Source organism: Carlito syrichta, unplaced genomic scaffold, assembly GCF_000164805.1.
Source record: "Carlito syrichta isolate Samal-C Ts95f unplaced genomic scaffold, Tarsius_syrichta-2.0.1 Scaffold99870, whole genome shotgun sequence".
Classification (NCBI taxonomy): domain Eukaryota; kingdom Metazoa; phylum Chordata; class Mammalia; order Primates; family Tarsiidae; genus Carlito; species Carlito syrichta.
In genome coordinates, this window is record NW_007043966.1 from 187,652 (window position 1) to 200,137 (window position 12,486).

General features: G+C 36.3%; 1 long non-coding RNA gene across 1 annotated transcript in view; it reads left to right on the plus strand.

Annotated features, from left to right (window-relative positions):
* Window positions 1-409: 409 nt before the first annotated feature.
* LOC110596105 overlaps window positions 410-12,486 on the plus strand; it is a 55,726-nt gene continuing 43,649 nt past the window's right edge. The window contains exon 1 of the long non-coding RNA XR_002482278.1: window positions 410-568. This is a non-coding gene — a long non-coding RNA (uncharacterized LOC110596105). The remainder of the gene's footprint in view (window positions 569-12,486) is intronic.

Sequence of the window (12,486 nt, forward strand, 5' to 3'; positions counted from 1 at the left end):
AAAGTCTTAAAGTTGCATTTTTAAACTTTGGCTTGACCTGATGTGCCATTCAAAACAGCTTCAAAAGACGATTTTTTTTCCAGAAAGGTTCAATATGTCCTGAGGCTATCGGTTTTGAGTTAAACTGGGTGAAGTAGAAATATTTTACTCATCAGCTTTGCAGTCACAGAGTTTGCCTCAGCTAGAACAAAACTGCTGAGGCATTTAGAGAAAATTAACCCCCCATCCTGGCGGCCAGATGTGACTGGTTTCTGATGAATGCACATGAGTGGGTTGAAAAATCAAGAGACTGTGAAATTCCTGTCAGGTCCGTACAGTGCAGAATGGGCTATTGACTGCTTTCTATATTTCCCTCCATCATTCTTCTTGAACACTGCCATTAATTTCCTCTCCTCCTCTGACTTGTGTTTTCTCCCCTCCCTCTTCCCTTTAGCTCTGTCAGCTGCAGAGAAGGACGCATGGGCAGTGGCAGGAGCACTTCAAACTGGTGGTCCTCTTCAGCCAGATGAGGCTGGCCAACTTCCAGACAGACTCTCAGAAGAGTATTCAGAAAATATTAGCTGTGCAGGTAGGTGATTGCAGGGAAGTAGGAAAGATCATTCTGATCTAGATTGAAAAGCAAATGATGGGTAGTGTGATGAAGCATTAAAACCATATCCCATCAGAGTTTTATAAATTTTTAACCTCTTTAATAAACTGGAATTGCATGAAGGATGAATTCAGCAGGTTAGCATATAGACCAAGCATCCTTTGGGGGAAGAGGGAGATCGGACTTATTTCTCACAAACCACAGAACAGATTTGTATAAATAAATTTGGTATAAATAATATTTTTTCAAGTCTTCAGATTGCAGATGCCATTCAAAAGATTTTGACAACAGTTACCTTGTGCCACTTTTATGCAAAATCTACTTCAAAGAAAATAACACTCATGTTTACTTTGTTGTCTTTCCCTTTCTATTTTGCAAGAGGTCCATCCTCCTAGGCAGATTCAGAGGTTACTTTATTTGAAAAGTAAGCAACTTGAGAATAGAAAGTGGCTGTGTTCTATATGCGTCTGAGATTTTACAACTTGCTTCAACAAAAACATTTAGTGGATCTATTTTCTTTAAGACTCATATTTTAGAACACTGTTGCTTAAATATGACTTCAATTTTTTCAAATTAATGTTTTACTATTTCAAACATTGTAAGATGTATAAAACATGATGTCCCAAAGAAAAACACATGCTACCTGGTTCTATTTAAAAAAAAAAAAAAAAACTTGTATACTGTTTCCATGAAAAACAAAAACAATGGTATGTATATTTTTAAAACCACACTTTTCAGGAACTTGCAGCATTAGAAAATTTAGAAATGAATGCTGACAGCCCCCCCCGCCCATCTTTTTTCTAAACATCTTAATTACATGTGCACTTCTTGGTGCTTTTACTTCAAGTAAGGAAGAAGTTTTTGCAAGGCACTTCCTAAGCTATTAAGCTATTTCAAATTTCGTTTTTGCTATTGTCTACTTTTTGGCATTTTCTTCTGAGGATAGTGGGGTGTGTGTGTTTGTGTGTGTGTGTGTCTGTGTGTGTATATATATGGTTTATATATGAGTTATATTGGCAATGGGTTATAACAAAGAAATTTAAAATAGAAGAAAAAGGAAGATTCTGAAAAGGCAGTGCCTAAGACATGTAGATTTAATAGAATTTTATGTTCAAACAAGTATCAACTACAACTGCATTATTTTAGAAGTCAGAACTATCTTGTTTTCCTAAGACATCTGTTAACAAGGGTAGCTATAACCTGCGGTTTCCTTTAAATACTCAAAGATTATCTGCATTTTTTTTCTAATTAATATCTTAGAGAATCCACATTTTTGCTCACAGGTAAATGTTCTTTAAAATTTTACAAATGATAAATTCTCACTGAATTATGGTGTATTTTCAAATATTGATGTATTTTCAAATTATGATGTATCTTCAAATATTGAAAACAGCATTAGAAACTATTTGAATGTCAGTAAAGTGAATCCATAATCTCCAGTAACCTTTATTTTAATTTTTTATTAGAATTTCACCATCAATTTCTTTACTAAACTTGATTTTAAGTTACTTATTTTTGTGGCTATAACATAACACTGGAAATGAAGGGATAGGATAGTAGCTTGGCAGCTAGACACACAGCAGCAAGCTTAGATCACATTTAGGGAGCTTAAGCAGCATAAATCAGGCCTTCTTATCTACTGGAGATACCTTCAATTTAGAATATTTCAATTTTGGCTTTTAATAAAAATCTGAAAATATAACTTTCAGAATCCAGCCACCTAATTTGTGGGAAAACATGCAACCCTCTGAGAAAAATCAAGTCTAAAACCTTCAGCATGGTACACAATGACCTCGTGACCCAGTTCTTGTTAACACTTCCAGCTTCATCTCTCTGCATGTTAATTCCTTTCGTCTTTTCAGCCACTCCAAAATTCCTGCCTGTCATGAATCTTACCTTTTGAGTCCTGTGCTTATACTCTGCCCTGTTTCTACTATACTCATTTTTACCTTTGTTTAAAAAACACCTGAGCAGGGTTCGGTGGCTCAGCCTGTAATTCCGCACTTTGGGAGGCTGAGGTGAGTGGATTGCCTGAGCCCAGGGGTTCGACAACCACCCGGGCAACTTGGCGAGACCTCATCTCTACAACAAATCAAAAATTAGCCGGGCATGGTAGCACATGCTTGTATTTCCAGCTACTTGGAAGGCTGAGGCGGAAGGATTGCCGGAGCCCAGCAGATCGAGGCTGTGGTGGCCAGGAGCAGCCACTGCACTCCAGTCTGGGTGACAGAGTGAGACGCCAACTCAAAAAAAAACTTGACCCAATTCAATCACCAACTCTATAAAATGTTTCTGAGTCCTTCCTCGACCTTCTTCTGTCAGATGAATACACTTATGTCTTCTTTGATCTACTGTACCCTATACATACTCCCATACCACAGTTGTATTTTAAGCAGCTAACTCTTCCTACCTGTTGTATGCCCTCCTTCCTAGAAGATTCTATGTTCCTTCAGGGCATGAAACCATCAGTGAAATCAGTTTAATCTTCCTCAGTTGTTTTTTAAGGTGTGTTGTAAAGCCACTGAGGGGGAATAATACCCATGTCTATCTTGTTTTCACTTATTATATCCAATATTTTAAAAGGAAAACATGGTCATTTAATATGTTTGTGGAGTACTTCTGCAGGTATCAATGTATATGATTTGTTTCAACATGACTGAAAATTACTTAACAGACCAGATGCTATTTTTCTCCATTTGCCTATGACTTAGTATCATGATTCCTTTAAGTGTCAATGTTGGAGAGTCCAAATAATGTTTCATCTTTGAAGGTAGTATTGAAATGATGCCATAAGATTTAAACAACTATTTCATGAGAAAATCATTTGATGAACCTTTTGAAAACTAAATTGTATATAATAATATTGAGTAAAAGCAATTCAAAATCAATGTTAAACAGAAAAAAAAAAAAGGAAACTTTGTTTCATCCTTGGACTTGAAGCAATTCCCTCCAGGGCCCCACAAAGTTATGACTAACAGATTTGCAACTGGCAGAACACCAGGTGGGTCAGGTAAGCTTTTGAGTTACATGATCAAGCAGAAACCAATAAGATGTACTAACTGGAAGATGAATTAGTGTATTTTACTTTGAAGTCCTTTATAGAAAAAGATTTAGAGATTTTAGTTAACCATAATTTTAATATGAGCTAAAGTGAACTACTCCAGGCTTGGGAACAAAGACATGTCCTAACTTTGGTAATCATAGAAACTTGACTCTGGCAGTGAATGGCATATTTTATATGAGGGCCTAACCTCATGTCAGAACTTATATGAAGTACTATTATTACTTCGTTTTTCCCATCAGTATTTTTATTTTTAATTTATTTAATCCTGTGATATTTAATACATTTTTGGCATCTTATTTGGAAAGAGACCAAGCATTAATAAATCATTCAAATAAGAGTGTGTGATGTGGCTACAGCATGTTAATGTGATTGTAGATGGAATCAGCAGAGGTATTTTTGTCTAGAAGATGATAATAAGTTCCAGTGCATGTTTTCTTAAGTTGGGAATGCCTGAAGTAATTTATATTCATTTGGTAGGCATAATTTAAGGGCCATATTGGCACACTACACAGCAGCAATATAAGAAAGAGTAGGGAGAGGGAAAAAAATTTTTTTTAAATTAAATTGCTTAAACATAAAAGAAAAGGCTTTGGGAAGACAAACATCTGAAGAACTGTGGGTGAAGATTGATATATCGTTTGTTGAACCCTAAAAGTCAAGATTAGGACAAAAATGAGAGAGATTGGAAGGTGGGTTTGGGCTGAATAAGAATAAATTTTCTAACAAGTACAGCTGTCCAAGCACACACAGCTGGTGCTCAAGCAGAAGCTAGATAAACATAAACCAGGTGCATTATGGAAGAATTCACTGCAGGATCTGAGGGGAAGCAAGTGGTCTGGGAGTCATCCCAGGGGGTACTTCCTTAGGGTTGTATTCCTCTTGGAATATTCCCATGACTTTCTTGTACAGATATATCTGTGCCTCTGTCTGTGCCTCCTCACGCCCTAGGATGTGAGCTTTCTCAACTCGAAAAAAGTCTTATTCATTCCTCTTTGGCACCAACTACAGTTCTCAAAACATAAGTATAAAAATTTGTTTGAATTAGTGAACTGATTTATTAAGATTAAATGTGATAACCTCAAACATTCTTTCAAGCACTTGGTGCCTACAATTCTTTAAGTTAATAAACACAAGTTATCATGGTGTCTTGCCAAGAATTTTGGTGGCACAGAAGTAATAAGTTTAATTATTTACCAGACACACACATACACAGAACTATATAAAAGGACAGCCCATAACTATTTCTAAAAGAGATCTGTACAAATAATGGAAAGTCAGAAAAAGCAGGACATAAATCTAAAGTCACTTAACAATGTGATATAAAATAAAATCTCTGAATCGGATCCTTTAAACATGAAAGAAATTATAATAACATATGCATTTTGGAATTTTATATTATATACCCTTAAGATATTATGCTTGAGAAATAATATTAAACTGGTTAAACACTACTGGTTAACTTTAAATAGTAATATTAAAGATATTTAAACATAGTTGCCAGTAAGTTAAGAATATCTTCTATAAATCTAGAAATAAGATTTGTCAGATGTAATTAGTAAATTAGTATGGAAAATAGTACAGGTATCTCAAAAAATTGATTACCATAGGATCTAGCCATCCCACAAGTGGGTATATATCTAGAGGAAATGAAACCAGTATGTCAAAGAGATATCTGTAGTTCCACATTTATTGTAGTATCATTCACAATGACCAAGACTTGAAATCAACCTAAATGCCCACCAACAGATAAATGAATAAAGAAAATATGGTGTATCTACACAGTTGAATATTATTCAGCCACATAAGCGAATGAGACCCTGGCATTTGATTGTCATGGACAAAATGCGTGAAATTGAAGGACATTATGTTAAGGCGCATAAGCCCAACACAAAAGACAAATATTAGTGATCTCATTCATATGTGGATTTTTTAAAAAATTGACCTCATAGTAGTAGAGAGTAGAAGAGTGATTACCAGAGACTGGGGAGGGTCTAGGGAAGAGGAGATGTAGAGAACTTGGTCAGCAGGTACAAAGTTACAATTAGACAGAAGGAATAAGTTCCTACGTTTTATTGCACAGTAGGGTAACTATAGTTAATAATGTATTATATATTTCTGGAACTACAGGCTCTTGCCACCATGCCTGGCCAAATATATATATATACACATATATATATTCTTTTTTTTTTTTTTAATTGTAGAGACGAGGTCTTGCCAAGTTGCCCAGGCTGATCTCCAACCCCTGGGCTCAGGGGAACCCTCTCGCCTTGGCCTCCCAGAGTGCTGGGATTACAGGCGTGAGCCACCATGCCTGGCAAGAGGTTTTTGAATTTTCTCATCACAAAGAAATGATAAGTACATGAGGTGATTAATATGCTAACTACTATCAATTAATCATTATATAATATGTATGAAACTTGCAAACATCATTAAATTAGCTCAGTATAAAAATAACTTTATTGTTATTTTAAATAAAGTTAGAAGACAAAACAAAAAGGAAATAGGATTTTTCATTTCCAAGATACTAAAGAAAAGAATAAAAAATTAAGTAACTCAAAATGCAATAAGGAGTCAGGAAGACCATTAAAATGTACAAAATAAGGCCAAACATATTAGTGATCCTAATACTATAAATGGTTTTATTACACAGTTTAAAGTTACAGATGTACAAATCAATCATAGAAGTGAAACCTATCTTATTTAGAAGAGATGCACCCCAAGCAAATAGAAACTGAATGAAGAACCTTAAAAAAAAGGAATGAGGAATTATAATATTAAAAAGAGACTTCAAGACTAAAAAAAAAAACTAGAACACTCAAATTTCTACATTTTATATTGATAAAAGACACAATCTAAGACATATCAATCATGAACTTAATGCACATGACAACATAACTTTATAATATATAAAGCAAGATCTAGTTAAAATCCAAAGAAAACTAAGCAAAGCTACAATCACAATGGGAAATATTAATAAGTCTGGAACTTTTTTAGAAACAAAAAATAACATCACATATCAAAACCTATGAGTTTGTATTCAATTGTAAAGAGATTCAACTTCAAAAAATATATATTGATGTAATTTAACATAAAAGAGAAAGACTATATATTTTTACTCAATATATTCTGAGAAACAATAGCTAAGAGCAACAGCATACTTACTCTAATAAAAATTATGAAATATTCAGAACAATAGTTTCTGAAGTAAGATACTATGCAGAAAATGGGCAAAACTGTCATTATTGTCTGATGACATCATGCTTCCCTTAGAAAATCTAAGAGAATCAGCTAAAAAGAATTAGAATTAATAAGACAGTTATTTAAGATTGCAGTCTGAAGTATCAATTTTCTAATAGCAATTATCAAAAATGTAGCTCAATACATATGGAGAAAGCTACTAAACACAGCTGAAAAGATATAACCTAAATAAAAGTAATCATACATTATTTTCATGGATAAGAAGATTATACATATAGGGACATACAAATTTTTTTAAATCTCAAAATGTTTAAATCTGTAACCTCAGTACAAATTCAAACAATAATTTTCAGTGAAGTTCAAAAGTGATTCTAAATGCATTTGGAAGGTAAAAATCCACAAGAAAAGCTCTGACATTTAAATAAGAAAAAAATTGTTATTGGGTTTGGTCAGGATCTTATGTTACAGGGTGGCAAAACATATCAAGAAGCTATCTTAATTGTTAACCCAGAAAAATGTTAGTACAAAGATGGATAAACAGATCTGTTGATAAATGTTTTCTTCAAAGGGTCATATAGTAAATATTTTCAGTTTTGCAGTCCATATAGTCTGTTACAATCACTCAACTCTGCCTTGTAACAGGGGAGTGGCCATAGATAATGGAATATAAATGGACGCAGCTGTGTTCCAATAAAACTTTTTTTATAAAACAGGCAGCAGGCTTGAAGCTGATCACTGGAACAGAGAATCTAGGAAAAGCCCCACAAAGACTTGGAATTTAGAATATAGTGAAAATGAGACTTCAAATTTTATGTGATAAGAATGAACTATTCAACTCACCAGTTATCTGAGAAATAGAAAAAATATCCAAAATAGATTATTTTTATGTCTATTGTGTATATTTACATAGATTATAGAGTAAGCATTAAAAATCTATAATACATTTTTTAAAATATAGAATATTTTATAGTGTGGTAGAATAAAGGGAATAAACAAAAATAAAGACTTTTTCATGGAAAAAGGCATAATAAGATCTATAGGGAGTTGGAGAGAAAATATTGCAGTGTTTATAACATAATGCATTTAATATAAAAATGCATGAGCATTTATTTAAATCAATAAGATCTAATACAACCCAATAAGAAAATCGGCAAGTTTCAGAAGACATTGTTAAATGACAGATGAAAACAATGCTCAAGACAAGTAGGGAAGATGACAGCCGAGCCAGTCAGATTATGTAAATCCCAGTGTGAGTGAAGGAGTGTATGGAAAATTTTGTGTATCTACTGGTTAGCAAGTGGGTGTGTGAGTGACTGACTGAGTGAGGGCTAGGGAGCTGGCGGCCAGGGCTCTCCTGGTGCAGTGGCTGGTGCCACAGCTGCTGGACTTGGACCCTAGTGACTCCCGGGACACAGAGGCCCAGTGCCATTTTCTCTTTTTTTTTTTCATCAACAAACACTCCCTGGGAAGAAAATGCTGGGAGAGACTGTCTAAGTGGGGGTTCGTGAGCAAGTGGCCAGACCCCCAGGTGCAACAGCTGGTGCTGCAGCTTCTCTGCTTGGACCTTGGCTCTTTCCAGGTTGCAGAAGCCCAGTGCCATTTTTTTTTAAATGGACAAAGTTTTCCTGTGAAGCAGTGGAGAAAGACCATCACCCCAGGCTCTGCCTCAGCATTGCAGCAGGAGGGACTGCTGGCTCCAGGCTTTGCCTCACCACTTCAGCACCTGGCAGGACACTGGCAGCAGGGGCTCTGGAGGGACTCCAGAGGCAAAGTCCCATGGAAGAGGACAAGAGAGGCACCCCACCACCATCTTGAAGGCGGGGCAGGAAAGTGCCCTGACTTGCTCACCATGGAGCAGCAGACCTGATCTCTATAACTGGCAGATCAACTACTCAGATATTGATCATGACCCAGAGGGAGTATCCTGAAAGCATAAACTTCGGAGAGACCCAACGAGTACTAAGTTCCAGGCAAAAAAAAACCCTACCCTGATCCAGCCACGGGATAAAGGGTGTGGCCAGAAAAAGACAAGAAAGGACTCCAAAGAGATCAGTGGTGAGTCTGGGACTGACCCAAACCCCCTCCTCCCCAGCAGTCCTCTGAACATCAGACCCACATAGCTGAGCCACAACTGAAAGGGACAAATCCAGGCGGAGCCTGAACATCAGTTGTAATAGGTGAACTCCATTCCAGGATAGGCCTGGCTGGGGCACCCCCCACATTACATACCCAGGGAAGAGACAATCCCACACCTCCCCACCGGAGGAGATCTCCCCAACCATACAAGAGTGGGAGGAGGGCTGCAGCCCACCCACCTCAACTGTCCGTCCTCCTTCCCTGCTCCAGACACTGAGAGAGTGAAAGAGGTGGCTCTGCAGGAGACCCAAATAGAGGAACAATTACAGAGCTTGCCACAAGAGGGCAGGTTTTATTTTTCCTTTTTTGTAATTTTTGAAAAAATTTAAAAAAATTTTTTGACTGCTTGTTAGTTCATCTATTTTAAGATATTTTTCTTTTGTGCATGAATATGTATTTGGGGGTTTGCTCTGCATCCCCCCCAATTTTTTTCTTTTCTTTTTCTGTTTCTTCTTTTTTTTGTTATTTTCTGTTTTTGTGTGTATGTGAATGATTGAGTGTTCATCTTTCAATTTTGTTGTTGTTGCTGGTTGGTTTTTGCTCCTTTGTTCTTCTGGGATTTTTTATTTTCTTTTTTATAGTTTAAGGTATGTGTTAATATATGTGTGAGGATTTGATCTGAATTTCTTTTTTTTCCCCCCAGTCTTTCTATTTTTCTTCTCTGTTCACTTTGTACTAGGCATGTGTGTGTGTGTTTAGTTTTCTTGGATTTTGTTGTTTTTGTTTGTTTTGTTTCACTTTGTTGTTATCCCAGTTTGTTTTGGGGTGTGTGTGCATGTGTGTGTGTGTGTTCAATTGTTTTTTGCATTGGTTTCTGCTTTGCATTGTCATATAGAATGGTGATGGAGAGTGGGTCTCAGGGAACACATACCACAATAAGTAAACATTGTCATTTGCAAGTAGTTTCTGAATCCTAGCACCCCATTCTCTACTTCATTTGACTTTCAAAAACGACAAGAGACAGCAAAGCTTCCCATTCACCATCCTATTTCAAAATAGAAGAAATCCAGAGCCCAGATCAGGGAAGAATAGAGGACTGAGCAAACATCAGAAGGGAAAGCCTCTGCCACTGACACTGAATAACAGAACTAAAGAGAAAAACAAGAGGTCTGTCAAAAATGAGGAAAAACCAAAGGAAGACCACAGGCAATATCAAGTGTACCAAAGACAAAACTGAAAAATCAGAACTTGGTGCCCAAACAATGGAAGTCACCAGCGACTGGACCCAGAATAGAACAGGGATTAGGAAATGGATGGAAAAAAATGAATAAGACTCAAGAAAGACAAGATGCAACACTGAAAAGACTTGTAACAGAAATTTTGGCAAAAAAAAAATTTCATCCAGGAACTATCAAGACGACAAGTGTGGAAAGCAGAACTAATCTAGCCAAAGAAAGAATCTCAGAACTTGAAGACCAGGACACATAATTAACAATTTCCTATCCAGTCAAGCTCAGCTTCATCAGTGATGGAGAATTAAAATCCTTTCCAGATATCCAGTCCCTAGGAGATTATGCAGCTTCCAGACCAGCTCTACAGGAGACACTTAAAAAAGTATTAAGCAAAGAAGAAAGAAAAAAAAATGACCACACACATGCCAAGAGAACAGCAGGGCACAGAATCAACAGAGAATATAGCACAAGAAACTTGAAAACTCACACGTACATCAACCCCAAAGACAAAAGAAAGCAAGTAAACAAAGAAAAAACTTTATAAGAACCTCATAACAGGGATAAACAATCATATTTCAACAATCAGCCAGAATGTGAATGGACTAAAGGCACCACAGAAAAGATACAGAGTGCCAAACTGGTTAAGAAACCATGACCCAATTATTTGCTGCTTCCAGGAGATTCATCTCACTACAATGGACACACACAGACTCAAAGTTAAAAGATAGAAAATGAGTTTCCAGGCAAATGGATCATAAAAGAAGGAGTTGCAATCTTAATATCAGACAAAATAACCATTAAGCTATCAAAAATTTTAAAAGATGCAAAAAAAACACTGCATAATGATAAAAGGTTCAATCCATCAATAAGAAATATCCATTCTAAACATATATCCACCCAACACAGAAGCACCAGCATTTATAAAGCAACTACTAAGTAAACTAAAAAAAGATATTGATTCTAAAACAATTACAGCAGGGGACTTGAATACCCCAACAGCCTTAGATAGGTCATTGAGGCAAAAAATCAACAAGGAGATCCAGAACCTAAACTTGACACTCAGTCAAATGGACTTAATAGTTACCTACAGATTATTCCACCCAACAACCACAGAATATACATTCTACTCATCACCACATGGAACATACTCCATGGTCAATCACATCCTTGGCCATAAATCAAGCATAAACAAATTCCATAAGGTTGAAATCTTGCCATGCACATTCTCAGACCACAGTGGAATAAAAATAAATATCAAAACCAACAACATTACCCCAAAGCCCACAAAGACATGGACACTAAACAGCATTGCTGGACAATGACTGGGTCAACAATGAAATCAAAGAAGAAATTGAAAGATTCCTGGGAACAAATGAAAATAAAGAAACATCTTACCAAAACCTCTGGGATGCTATGAAATCTGTTCTAAGAGGGGAATTTATATCTTTATGAGCACACATCAAGAAAATGGAAAGATCATAAGTGGAGAGCCTAACAAATCACTAAGGAAGCTGGAAAGAGAAGACCACCAAAACCCCAACTTTAGCAGAAGAATACAAGTAACCAAAATAAGAGCCCAAATATGAGACATAGAAGACAAAAATATCATAGAAAACATCAACAAAACAAAAAGCTGGTTCTTTGAAAGTTAACAACACTGATGGACCCCTAACCTAAATGACCAATAAAAAGAGAGAAAAAAACCCAAATAAACACAATCAGAAATACAAAAGATTAAATTGCAACTAACCCCGAAGAAATACAAAAGATTATCAGAGATTACTATGTACATCTATGTGGAAACAAACTTGATAACCTAAATGAAATGGAGGACTTTCTGACATCACACAACCTCCCCAGGTTGAACCAAGAAGACACTAAGACACTAAATAGACCAACAACCCAGGAAATTGACTCTGTCATACGAAAAACTACCTACAAAATAGCATCCTGGACCGGATGGTTTTCCAGCAGAATTCTACAAAATGTACAAGGAGGAGTTGCTACCAATCCTATTGAAAGTATTCCAGGCAATTGAGAAAGATGGCATTCTCCCCAAAATGATTTGGGGAAAATTCCATCTTTCTCAATTGCCTGGAATACAGCCCACAGACTGGGGAAAAAATGTTTGTCAACTGTATATCTGACAAAGCCCTAACATCTAGGATCTACAAGGAACTCAAATGTCCCAAAGGAAAAAAAAAAAAACAAATAGTCCTATTAAAAAGTGGGCAAAAGACAAGAATAGACACTTCTCAAAAGAAGATATATGGAGCCAGGCTCGGTGGCTCAGCCTGTAATCCCGCACCTTTGGGAGGCTGAGGTGA